The sequence below is a fragment of the Tiliqua scincoides genome, chromosome 5 (genome assembly GCF_035046505.1).
Source record: "Tiliqua scincoides isolate rTilSci1 chromosome 5, rTilSci1.hap2, whole genome shotgun sequence".
Classification (NCBI taxonomy): domain Eukaryota; kingdom Metazoa; phylum Chordata; class Lepidosauria; order Squamata; family Scincidae; genus Tiliqua; species Tiliqua scincoides.
The window spans coordinates 11,960,712-11,974,031 of NC_089825.1; the positions used below are offsets into that span (position 1 = coordinate 11,960,712).

The following is a 13,320-nucleotide window of genomic DNA, read 5'->3' on the forward strand; positions in this document are numbered from 1 at the left end:
ATTGAACCTCCTTGTTCCACTCCATGGTGGACCAGGCCTCAGGTGTCTGTCTCCTTTTACATTCAACATACCAGAATGGTTTCTTTCCAGCTCCCACCTAAGCAGGTAGATTGTGTCCCAAAATACTGTGGCTCGTAGCCACCAGAGCTCATTAAAAAAAAAATCATTGTTCTTTAACATTCAGGAAACTCTTTAGCTAAAGGCTAAATGAAGGAAAAGGTTATGTCTTCACTTCATAGCCATATGTAAGCAAGATAAATAACTCTCAGGTCAGGTGGATGTGGCTTATCAGTTTCACTTCCTGGGGGTGACATACGTCAAAACTGTTCCAGGTTGTTGTTTTTTTGTTCCTTCCAGCCAATCGCTACAGGAAATGTGTCAACAAAATGTGCTGGCCCACAGTATCAAAGGTTGTTGAGAAGTCAATGAGAATAAGTAGAGACACCTGTCATCCAAACACGGATTGCAATCAAACCTTCACACAAACTGTATCCGTCTGGAGTTTAGTTACTTGAACTGCTGGACTAAGGAGGGCAACAAAATCATAAATATTCCTCCTTAAGCCTCCTGCTCTGCCATGGGTCTCCCTGGACCTGTGACAGCTCTTTAGCTGGTGCATGTCTGAGGAGAAGGGGTAGAGATGTTGTTAAAAGAGGTGATAGGATCCAGTGCATATCATTGATACCAGATCCACCCCTCCCGCCAACTCCCTGCTCTCATTTCCTCCACCCCATCCAATTTCTTCCCCTCCCCACCCTCCACTGCCTTACCTTGTCTTAGGCCCAGTGGGAACTACCTGTGACATTGTGATGCTCCTGCCTGTTGGAGAAGTATGCGCAAAATGACCACCAATGAAGCACTGCACATGCTATCAGCGGCCATTTTGTGACAGCAGAACTGCCTTCTGCTGTCGCAATGCGCTCCACAGGACACCCCAATACTGCATAGGATTGTGCTGCCAATGAACCATTCAGATCTAGAGAAATGTAGTGTTTACTTGATAATTTCTTAGCGGTCCTTTAGCATAAGCTCCCAAAGCAGTTTGCAGTCAAATAATAAAACCAGAATGACAGCAAAAGAGCACAGTCAATAAGAGAACCAAAGATCACCAAAGCCACAGCTTTCATGAGACAAAATCCAGCAGAACTATAAAAACAATTAAAATCAGCAAAATGGAAAGCCTGGGGAAGTTAAAAAAAAATTATCTGGTGCTAAAAAGTTATCAAAGTCAGTACCAGGTGCGCTAGTCTGGGAGGGCATCCTAGATAAGGGCTTTAGTGGATTATCATCCTTGGACTCTGTTTTTACTTGCTTTGGGCTACAGCCTGAAGAAAACACAGGTCATGGTTCAGGATGTGGACTCACCTCCCTGCATTACAATCTCTGCGCATGAACTGGAGGTTGTCCATGACTTTGTGTACCTTGGCTCAACTATCTCCGACACTCTTTCTCTCGATACCGAGCTAAACAAACGCATCGGTAAAGCAGCTACCACGTTTTCCAGACTCACAAAGAGAATCTGGTCCAACAAGAAGCTGACGGAACATACCAAGATCCAGGTCTACAGAGCTTGCGTCCTGAGTACACTTCTGTACTGCAGCGAGTCATGGACTCTTTGCTCACAACAGGAGAGGAAACTAAGCGCTTTCCACATGCGCTGCCTCCGACGCATCCTTGGCATCACCTGGCAGGACAAAGTTCCAAACAACACAGTCCTGGAATGTGCTGGAATCCCTACCATGTATTCACTGCTGAAACAGAGACGCCTGCGTTGGCTCGGTCATGTTGTGAGAATGGATGATGGCCGGATCCCAAAGGATCTCCTCTATGGAGAACTCATGCAAGGAAAGCACCCTACAGGTAGACCACAGCTGCGATACAAGGACATCTGCAAGAGGGATCTGAAGGCCTTAGGAGTGGACCTCAACAAGTGGGAAACCCTGGCCTCTGAGCGGCCCGCTTGGAGGCAGGCTGTGCAGCATGGCCTTTCCCAGTTTGAAGAGACACTTGGCCAACAGTCTGAGGCAAAGAAGGAAGGCCCATAGCCAGGGAGACAGACCAGGGACAGACTGCACTTGCTCCTGGTGTGGAAGGGATTGTCACTCCCGAATCGGCCTTTTCAGCCACACTAGATGCTGTTCTAGAACCACCATTCAGAGCGCAGTACCATAGTCTTTCGAGGCTGAAGGTTGCCAACACCATCGGTTTACAGTACAGTAAACACTGGGAGTAAGCCTCATTGAACACAGTGTGGCTTACTTCTGAGTAGACATGCTTAGGATTATGCTATAATGCTGTAACATGGTGGGCCTGTTGAGCAAGAAAATATTTCTTTACTCAGCGTGTGGTTGGTCTGTGGAACTCCTTGCCACAGGGTGTGGTGATGGTGTCTGGCCTGGATGCCTTTAAAAGGGGATTGGACAAGTTTCTGGAGGAAAAATCCGTTACGGGTTACAAGCCATGATTTGTATGAGCAACCTCCTGATTTTAGAAATGGGCTATGTCAGAAGGCCGGATGCAAGGGAGGGTACCAGGATGAGGTCTCTTGTTATCTGGTGTGCTCCCTGGGGCATTTTTTGGGCCGCAGTGAGATACAGGAAACTGGACTAGATGGGCTTATGGCCTGATCCAGTGGGGCTGTTCTTATGTTCTTAGGATTGCACTTTTTAACATGGTTTTAATTTTTTAACATGGTTAGGTTCATTGATATTTCTGTTTAGTTTCACTAACCTTTCATGGTTAGTTTCATTGATATTAATAATTCTTACGTTTGTTGTTTTGCCACATTCCCAGTCCAAGCTTCGCCTAGAGAACCTATGCCCACTTTAAGTTAATTAGCTCCCCTGTTTTCCCCAACAATGGTTCTTGTTCTGCACTGCAGCACTGCTGGACCTGACCACCATGGTAGCTCACCTGTTAAATCTACAGGGGTCCTCCTTCCTCCCCTCTTCTGCCAACAGCTTCTCCAGCCACCACAGCAACAACTTGGTCCTCTGCAGGTCTTAGGAGTAGTAGCCACACAACCTCAGCAGTCTCTGTTCCAGCAATCCTCAGAAGTCCATTTGCTCATCTGTCAATTAGTCAGTCCATCGGTGAGTTAGCATATCCAGTAGTCTATCAGCCAGTCTATTAGGTCCTCAGTACATTAATCCATCAGTTTAGTTCTCTCTGCTCCAAGCTCCTTCCTTCTGCTCACTCACAACACTCCCTTCTCCAGGTGCTGCTTTTATCCCTTAATGATCTGGTTGCCTCTAGTGGTGGCAGCTGTGCAGCACACCCACTGCTGTTAGAGCCCTGGGGTTAACCCTTTGCTTGCCTGCCAGAGCAAGGGGCCACTGTTGACACCACACCCTGTCTCCGCAAGGGATCTTGCAGATTTCCATTACATTTGTAAGCTGTCAAATGTTGGAAAGGTAGAGTATAAATGCTGACAATAAATACCTAAGTAAACTCGAAGAAATTCTGTTGTGAGAAGTAGCCCTTTTCTTTGCCTCTCTGTTTGTTGCTGAAGTATTTATTCTAAAAACTGCAATAAAATCTGTAATATTTCTTCTGAAAGACCCTTTCAACGCAAACAATCTGGATAAGAGGCATAATATTGATATATGGCACCCAGAAGGAGTTATAGCCAAGAAATGCACACAAAGCAACCTAGAAGGGTGGTGATATTGAATATCTATTCATAGATCAAATTGCCCAAAGGTTCTGAGGCAACACCTGATGGATTCAGACACAGAACAACAAAAACATGGATGCAGCAACAAAACTTAACCATATTTTTTTTTTTTTTTGGGGGGGGGGGTTTCAATGAAGTGTTTATCACCAATGGGCTAAATCTTTTTTGTTGTTCACATTCATCCATAGATAATACAGTCCTCAGTATAAATATGGCTAGATGCAGGTAGAAGAAGTGAGATAATGTGATACAAATAGCAAGGTGAGGCTAGATAACTTGATCATGATTATAACAGCAATATACCACAAGATAAGATGTACGTACTTATTTATATGCAGTGATTAACTATTTAACCAATCAGCAAGCTTTTTGATGGGTGGTTCTGTATTTATGTTTACCAGTATTGGGTGCTCTGTACTCTATCCACAAATAAGGCAATGTGTATAGGATGCCTACAGCAGTGTTTCTCAGACTGAGTTTGGACCCAATAGGTGGGTCATGAACCTCTTTCAGGTGGGTCCCCATTCATTTCAATATTTTAGTTTTAGTATATTAGACTTAGAACCCAATCCTGAGCTTGGTGCAGTGGTTTCGTGCTGCCTTGCACTGTCGCAAATGTGCCGTAAGGCACGTCTGTGAGTCCTACCGCTGGGCTACCGTCTGTACTAACCCAGCACTGGCCGGCATTGAACTAGCACTGGGTTAGTGCTGGGTGGGTGCCTGGCCTCTGCTGCTTGGCGGTCTCAAGTCCACCGAGCCGTGGCACGGTAAGCAAGGGAAGGGAGGGGGGCGGGGAGGAGGCATGCCAGGGAGGTGGGGGGCAGAGAGAGGGCAGGCGGGAAGCGTACCAGGGGGAAGGAGTGGGGAGGCAGAGAGGCGGGTCCGTTGGAGCTCCGCTCCACCGGATCCTGCCCGTTAGTGTAGGGCTTGGTGCCCTACACAAATGGCTTTACCTTACCACTGACCTTTTGGTCGGCAGTAAAGTGAGTAGCCCCATTGCAGGGCTGCTTCTCCCAAGGCGCTGCCTGTGGCAGGCTGAGGTGTGCAGGTTCTCAGCACTGTTCTCAGCGCCGCTGCAGCTGCACGCCCCGGGCAGCTCAGGACTGGGCTGTGAGACTGCTTTGGGCAAAATGTTACAGATTTGTACTTTTAATAGGCTACTATGTATATACTTTAAACAATGATAGTAAATGGGACTTTCTCTTGGGTAATTGTGAGCAGGATTGCAGTCTAGGATTGTTAAAAAGTTTCCTGTTGGATGTCACTTCTGGTCATGATACCACTTCTGGTGGGCCCTGACAGATTCTCATTCTAGAAAGTGGGTTCCGGTGCTAAAAGTTTGAGAACCACTGACCCACAGGCTTCTATTCTGGACACACATCCCATGGATATCGTGAATATGGGGGGACTCCAGTACGTGTTTGCAGGTAATGTCTAATTCAGACCCCAGTCTCACAATAACTGCTTCTATTTTAATATCACAAAGACACTGATTTTTTTTTAAAAAAATTAAATCTGCAGTAGTATCTGACAATGGCAAAAATTGATACAGGAGGAACTGCACAAGAAAAGTGGCAGGCTCCACTCAGATGCTGTAAACCATGCTGCAAACCATGTTTCCAAAGCCACTTGACTTTGCAGAGGGTAGCAAAGGGGTGACTGGGAGTTTCACAACACAAATCTGTTTGGTTCTGGAAGGGGTTGGAATTCAGTGGAGGATCACCTGTTTGGCATGCAGAAGTTTCAGATTCAGTCCTTGACATTTCAACAAGGTAGGTTGAGAGACCCCTGTCTGAAACCCTGAAGAGTCACTGCCAATCAGTGAAGATGAGAACGACCTTGATACACCAATGGGTTGACCCAGTGTGCAAGGCAGATTCATAGGACCTTAAGGGAAAGAATGTCTAAACCATGGGCTTTTGACTTGATGGATACATGTCTGAAGCTTTCCAAAATTGCTCTTCAGAGCCTGGCAACTAAGGCCACAGCACGCATCATGAGGCAGCAATGTTTCCTATGATGTTTACACTCAATGGGGAATTGCAGTCAATTCTGGCCCTGGGTGCCGTTGAACGGTACACCTACTTGCAAACAGGTCTGTGCCACGTTCAAACTAAATATTTTTGGTGTGCTCTTCAAAAACCACGCAGGTGCATGCTTTTAACATACATAATGCATGACACAACCGTTAAATAGGAAATAAGACCAGGCAGCCTTGTCAGGGTCAATTCAAGAAAAAAATGACTCATGAAGACTGCAAGCCAAAGATTTTATAGTTCAACATGGTTTTCATCATTTCCCCCTTGATCCTAAATCAACTTCATTAGCACCATCCTTCAGGATTACTGGTGAAAGCACTTTCGAAATTCTACATCAATGCCCGACTTGATTTTCTTCCATTTTTCAGCCGAGAGATGTATTGGTATCCTACATAAAGATGCCTTATTTAGAATCTGAAATTTATTTTATGCCTTCCTGTTGACAACTGGAGGCAATGGGTGTGAAAAAAATAGCTGAACAAAGGGTCTTCTGTAGATATTTCATGTTTGCTGACTCACTACATCATGGCCCATGACAATGAATTATTAGTTTCAGCCAACATTGAAATACTGGGAGAAAGCTTTTCTTCTCTTTTATCTTCCGCCATTGTTCTTGAATTTAAATGACTCGCAACTTTCAAGGGAAGAAAAAAACAACACTACATATACTCTGGGGAATAGAAGTACAGTACTTTTGCAGGTAACATCTACTATACCACAGGCAGATTTAATTACTCTGTAAAGGAAAGGCTTGAAAAAGTCTGCCAGCCTTCAAATAGTGAACATGCTTTGATCTTCTTTCACTTACTGTTTATCATGCTCCACAGAGATAAATACTATCTTATCTCATAAGGTATATCATCTGGTTTTTATGCATGCATCTGGTAGGGGAAGAGGCTGCTCTTCCTTCTTACTGCATATTGTAAAAGCTACAAGGGCCCTGTCGGGAAAAATGTTGTCAATGCTCATGTACATTTCTCCTGACTCTTAAGTAGTATATAAGTGGTTCCCAAATTTTTTAGCATCTGAATCCACTTTTTTTTAAAATGGCACTCTATCAGGACCCACCTAGGTTTTAAAAAACTTTTTAAAAAGGATATCTAGAAAGAAATAACATTTATTTAAATATAAGTAATAATAACCAGAAAAGAAGACCCTCAAACATTTATTTCCCTATATTTACACATTCTTGAAAACTGCACAGGCTGAGCTCTTTGCAGGGTAATTAGCAGCTACAGTATCTGATTTTTAAATAGCTTCAGGGTTTGAGGTGATTAGTTATCTGACGTTTCCCCCAACCTTTTGGGGACCTACCATAAATCAGGTCCTGACCCATCAGTGGGTCCACAGTTTGGGTAACCACTGTAGTATATTAATAGGTTAGTGCAGTGATGGCTTCCTTGACCCACTGGGCCATTGACCATGGCTCCTATTAGGGCTACAATTTTATACATTATAAAGGGTGATTAGTTTTTTGAGAGGATTCTGCAGCTCCACTGCCTGGTTTCCACGCCTCCTCAGGGAACCACTGCTCACAGTTTGGGAACCACTGGGTTAGTGAATGTCCCTTCAAAACCCTCCTGTTAATCACAGACTTACCTGGCAGGAGTAGCAGTGTCTGGAAGAGGCTATACATTTATCAAGGTTTGTTCTGACATCACAACAGGTCCTTTGGAATGATTCTCATGAGGAAACGTACTGGCCCAAAGTGTCACGAAGGGGCAACAGGAATTCCTTGTCATCTTTGAGAAAAGGAGAGTCGTCATCAAAGAGTGTCCACATGGACCTGCAGGAGATACTCAGTAGCAGAGCTTTAGATTCTGAGATGTAGTGGGAGGAGCTGGACAGAGATGGAATACATCAGAGGTCAAGCCTGGTGGAGTAGGAGTAGAGCCTACTGGGGAAAAAAATACACCATTTGGTTTAGAGGGCAGAACGTGGCTATGAGCTTGCTGGATCTGGGGTGTGCAGCAAATGTCTCCTTGATTCTTCCTGCCCCCCTCCAGAAGATTTTACTACTTCCTCTGGAGACCCTGAGAAGGTTGCTAAATACTTGAAACTTGAGGTCAAATTCTGAGATGAAGGGAAGGAGTTCCAGGAGATTTACGTTTTTCCCCCCTCTTATATTTTAGTCATAGTAGTCAGTAGTAGTAGTAGTAACTACGAGGCCCACAATCTAATCAACTTTCCAGCACTGATGCAGCCATCCTAATGGGGCTCACGCTGCTGTTCCCTAACTTCAGGGCTGCATAGGTACTGGAACGTTGGTTAGGATTGGGCTGTTACAGTAGTCAGAGCTCATGAGTGCCAAGCCAAGAGCACAAAGAAAAACAAGAACCAAAAGACAGCGGAGATGAATGACTTGTCATGTTAATCAATGTAATAAACAGAAAAGTGTTGGAAATGTGTCAAGAACTTACCTGTGACATTTAAATAAAGACAGGCCTGAAGAGGAATTGATTTTGTTTAATGAGTCTAACCCTCCTCACCTTTGGTGCCACTCATCCTCTCCTCTTTTGACCTGCCAACATCTTGAAACATTTGGTCTGAAGACCAAATTATGTGCGAAATTGTCCTTTTTAATTTTTTTTTTTACTAGTGCAATGGCTGTCTACTCTATAATATATGCAACAGTGGCTCTCTACAATGAATTACAGCAATCCTGGCCCACAGGCTAAATGCAGCCCCCAGAAGCAATTTCTCTGGCCCCCGTTATAATTGGGCTCTCCCAGCTTGGTAATTGGGCTCTCTCCTATCTTGAAATATGGAACAAGATTTGCACATTTTCTCTTCTGTTATTTGTGACTAATGAGTTTTTATGAAAGAATAAAGTGCTTGTTTCTGGCCATCATCTGGTTAATGATGTCACTTCCGGCCCTCAGCAGGAACCATGAATGCTAACTTCTGCCCTCTGTAGGAAACAAGTTTGACGTCCCTGTGTTGGGGATTTCCATGCCCCTGCCATAACCAGTGAAGAACACATTTAAGAGATGCCTAAACATGCACATGCACACATGGCACATGGACTTGAAAGAGGGGTTTGAGCACCTCCAAACCCAAACTGGTAGCCAGTACTCAGCCATAGTCATTTCAGCTAAAGGGTTTCTCAGCAGGACTAGAAGGGGAGCTTGATGATGGAATATGGAGAAGATACACAGAAGGATCAAGCCATAAATGAAGTTTTAGGTGAGAAACCTAACCAAAGTGGGAGTGAAGATTAGAAAATGGAAGGATAGATCAGATAGGGAAGTGGGCAGGTTGGAAAGGGAGAAGGTAGCAAGGCCAGCATCATTCAAAGGCAGGTCTGACCCAGAAGCATTTATAGCTGGGGCAAGTCAGGAAGAAAGAATGAGAGTGGAGAGGAGACACACTGGACCTTGGAATACAAAGCCACGCTTACACAACAGCCTCAAGAGGGTTGCCATAAGGAGCACCAAGGTGAGAGCAGGGGCTGCTTGTTGGAATCTCAGCCCATCCTGAATTGAACTGGCCATTTTCAGAAATTAGTCTGTTTGGTTGGAGCCCTGGACCTCTAAAACTCAAACCCAGCAAAACCCTTTGAACAAGTGAACCACGATATCGCTGATGGCAGATCAGGAAGCCGAAGACCACCCGTTTGATAACCTCCTTGACCTTGCTTTGCCTGAAGCCACTTCACAAAGAATTTAGCAAACAGCAGGGAAGAGAGTGACACCTTGACATTTGGGGGAAGCAAGAACCAGCGAGGAGTTTGATGAGCAGTGGCAGATTTGCTGATGGTGGTGCTTAGAGTCACATTGGTTTCCACTAGACAGTTGTTGTGCCTCTGAGGTGCCCAGGAGAAAGCTGATGACTCCTCTGAAGGGATATCAGTTTGGTTGGGGTCCCCCCCCCCTTTTCCAGAGGACAGTCACAAGTGATCCATGTAAATTGCTGTTTGAGTGCAATCAATAGATGTGACAGGCAGCCCGGTGCTGGCAAGCGGGGACATAATGAAGGTGTGACTGTGTAAGCGGCTAACAGATAACAATGCTGCAGCAAATTATAGAGCGGTGGTGTATTGAATAAGTGCAGTACAAAATGAGCTGAGCCGTGTAGGTCACACTTCCCCCCACCGCCAAACTGTCTCTTGCACTTGTCCTTTGTAATTACAAGTGGCAGCAGTGCCCGGCTGAATGCGGTGGGGGGCAGGTGGTCAACCCTCATTTATTCTGCATTAAAATGCAATTCACGCCGTTAACCGCTCATCCAGCATGAGAGTGACCACCTCCCAAGTGGACAAGACAACGGATCTCATTTAAATCAAGGGTTACCCCTCTCGGGTGACTGCTGGAATCAGCACAATTGTTCCAGCGTGTGCAATTTTTATACCGAGCATAGGAAGAAATGAATAATTTCTATCTTTATAAATGGTTCCGACTGACGCTTTCCAAAAAGCCGCGTCCTGAGAGCTGTGGGGCACACCCCAGCCAGGGATTTTAATGTGATGATTAGCTCCGTTGGTACACCTGCTCATTACGTGAATGGTTTCTGCCAACAAAGGTGATATTTCTAGGGAATTTTAACTGTTATCTTAGATCAGTGGTTCCCAAACTTTTTAGCACCAGGACCCACTTTTTAAAGCAACACTCTCTCAGGACCCACCTAGCTTCAAAATACAATAATTTATCTTTATCTATTAAAAAAGGATCCATTTTTTTTAATGAGGCAGCCCTAATGAACTTCAATTAATGCTGTCCTTCCTTTCCTATTTCTCCCCAGAAAAATAAAAAATAAACTCTTCCTGTTTTAAAAAAATTCTTTATAAGGAGGCATCAACCAAGACACAATTATCTCTCTATATTTACCCGTGCTTGCAAACTGCACAAGCTGAGCTCCTTTCGAACTGCAGAAGCTGAGCCCTTTGTAGGTCAATTAGCTCCTGCAGTTTGCAAGGTAATTGCTAACTGCTCTGCAAAGAACTCAGCTCCTGCAGCTACTGAGTTCTTTTGCAAGGGAATTAGCAGATATCTGATTTTGGAATAGCTTCAGGGCTTGAGACAGTTTGATCTTACCATCATCTGTGTTTACATTGGAAACTCTGCTCAGCACTTGGTGACCCACCAAGAATCAGGCTGCGACCCACCCATGGGTCCCAACCTACAGTTTGGGAAGCACTGCCTTAGATCATCTTACACAGTGTTTAATAGGACCTTGCACCAAGTGAGGAATTTTTAGTTGATTAATCACTTCTCTTTTAACTTTCTAATCAGTGAATGCATTGATTAAATGAAAATATTCCTATTAGCAAAATCTCAATAGGGGTTGTCTTTTTAAAATATTGAAGGAAATATGGGAGTTCCCTAGAACTGAATAAACAAAAGCTACAACTCTTCATTAGAAGGAAAGGTCATCTCTTGCTATACTGAAGAATCAGAATAGTGTAGGGTAGTGGTCAGAGCACTGGACTGGGGTGGGAAGAGCTACATTCAACTTTCTTCTCAGCTATGAAGCTTACTAGAGCTGCAACCCTAGGCACACTTTCTTGTGAGTAAGTTCCACAATGGAATTCTGAATATACATGCATAGGATTGCAGTGTAACAGCATAATCCTATGCATGTCTGCACAGAAGTAATTTCCATTGTGTCTAATGGAGCTTACTCTCAAGAGGGGGGAGCAGAGTGGGAGGCTTTGGAGGGGAAAGAGGATTGATCCCTTTCCCTTCCATAAACCTCCAACCCTGCAATGGATCTCCTTTGACCTGCACCACCTCATTAGTTGGTGCAAGCTCAAGGAGAAAAGGGGGGGTGGAGACTGGAGAAAAGGAAGATAGAATCCTGTGTGTGGCCACCTGATCCACCCCCTTCTGCAACCTCCCCACCCCCTGTTCCTTCCCCTAACTGTCATTCCTTTAAGGCAGTGGTTCTCAAACTTTTAGCACCAGGTGAGAATCTGTCAGGACCCACCAGAAGTGATGTCATGGCTAGAAGTGACATCATCAAGCAGGAACATTTTTAACAATCCTAGGCTGAAATGTTGCCCACACTTACCTAGGAGTAAGTCCCATTTACTACCATTGTTAAAAGCGTATACATAGTAGCCTATTAAAAGTACAGATCTATAACATTTCCCTGAATGCAGTCACATACCAGGGTAGCATCAAGACGAATATATTAAAAATAAAATATTGAGATGAAAGGGGACCCATTTGAAATTGCTCATGACCCACTTAGTGGGTCCCAACACTGCTTTAAGGGGAAAGACAGATAAGAAACCTGTGTCAAAAACCAGCAGGCTCCCAGAAATTACCTGCAAGCAGAAGCAGTTGGAACTAAATACGAAACCAAGCCACAATAGGTCTAGATTGGAGGGTGAATTCAGTTAGTGAGAAAGCCAGTTATATATGCTGCCTCGGCTTTGGTCCATGTCTGCTGACAGATGCTTTTTAAAAAATGCACCCCTTAACATTCATTAAGGGAAAAGTACAAGAACATATTGATTTTTAATATTATTTAAGAATACAACCCTACGAGAATCCTTTCTTTAATTTGAAACTGACATTTGGATTGAGCGTCAGCAATTCTTCTCAGAAACCTCAGGTCCATGAGCCTTTTTGGCCTGATTCCCATTTATAGGTTTACGGATTAAGTTTAACATTTGAACCTGATCAAAACAGAGGAGGAAAACTTAAGGCACTCGGTGGACTTAGTTGATATTTCATTATCATTGATCAATACTGCCTGCCATTTATGAGTTTTTATTTTCCCCTTTCAAATGTCAAATATTTTTTTATTTACTGTACGGTTTTTCTCTGCCCAACTAAATGACGACACATCTCGGCCGTCTAAAACACGTATTTAAAAAACCGTCCCTCACTTTTTTCTCATTTAAAACATTATTTCTCAACCTGTGGTACTCCTACTACTGGTGATACTTGAGATGGTGTCTGGTGGTACACATGGGACCACCCCCACAAGACCCTCACCACCTGGCAATGAGATCAGCAATGCAATGTGACAAGCAGCAGTAGGAGGGTTGGCTTGGCTGGCAGAGCTCCAGTGTGCACTTTTTGTGCACTCAAAGAAGTCCCCCATCCGCTCTGAACCTCTTAGCAGTGCATGTGTCGTGTCTGGCCTTTCAATCCAGAAGTAACTGGTGATGACATCACCACCAGTTACTTGCAGTTGTACTTCAATAGGTGATTCATGTAAAGTGATATGGCAAGGGACAAACATTGAGAAATGAAGAATGGTTAGCAACCTTCAGTCTCAAAAGACTATGGTATAAGCCTACAGCACCCAGTATTCCCAGGCGGTCTCCCATCCAAGTACTAACCAGGCCTGACCCTGCTTAGCTTCCAAGTTCAGATGAGATCAGGCATCTACAAGGTAACAGTTGAGAACTGAAGGACCAAACCACCTTTCAATGTTTTAAGACTTACTTTCCACTGCTGTGCTCCATGCTTCTCATAGCAGGGCAGCCCAATCCTTCTGAACTTCCCATGTGGCACTCTCATGGCTTCCACTGCCTTCCACTGGAGAGTTTTGGCTGATGGAGGTCTCCTCGGGGTAAAGGGACATTTGTCTCTTTGTCCCAGAGGAAGTCCCAGCAGCTGCTATGATTCAACTTGGACCTGCACCAGCTCG

General features: G+C 44.4%; 1 pseudogene; it reads right to left on the minus strand.

Moving 5' to 3' along the window:
* Positions 1-12,960: 12,960 nt before the first annotated feature.
* LOC136654589 (5S ribosomal RNA) lies at positions 12,961-13,084 on the minus strand (annotated as a pseudogene).
* Positions 13,085-13,320: the final 236 nt, after the last annotated feature.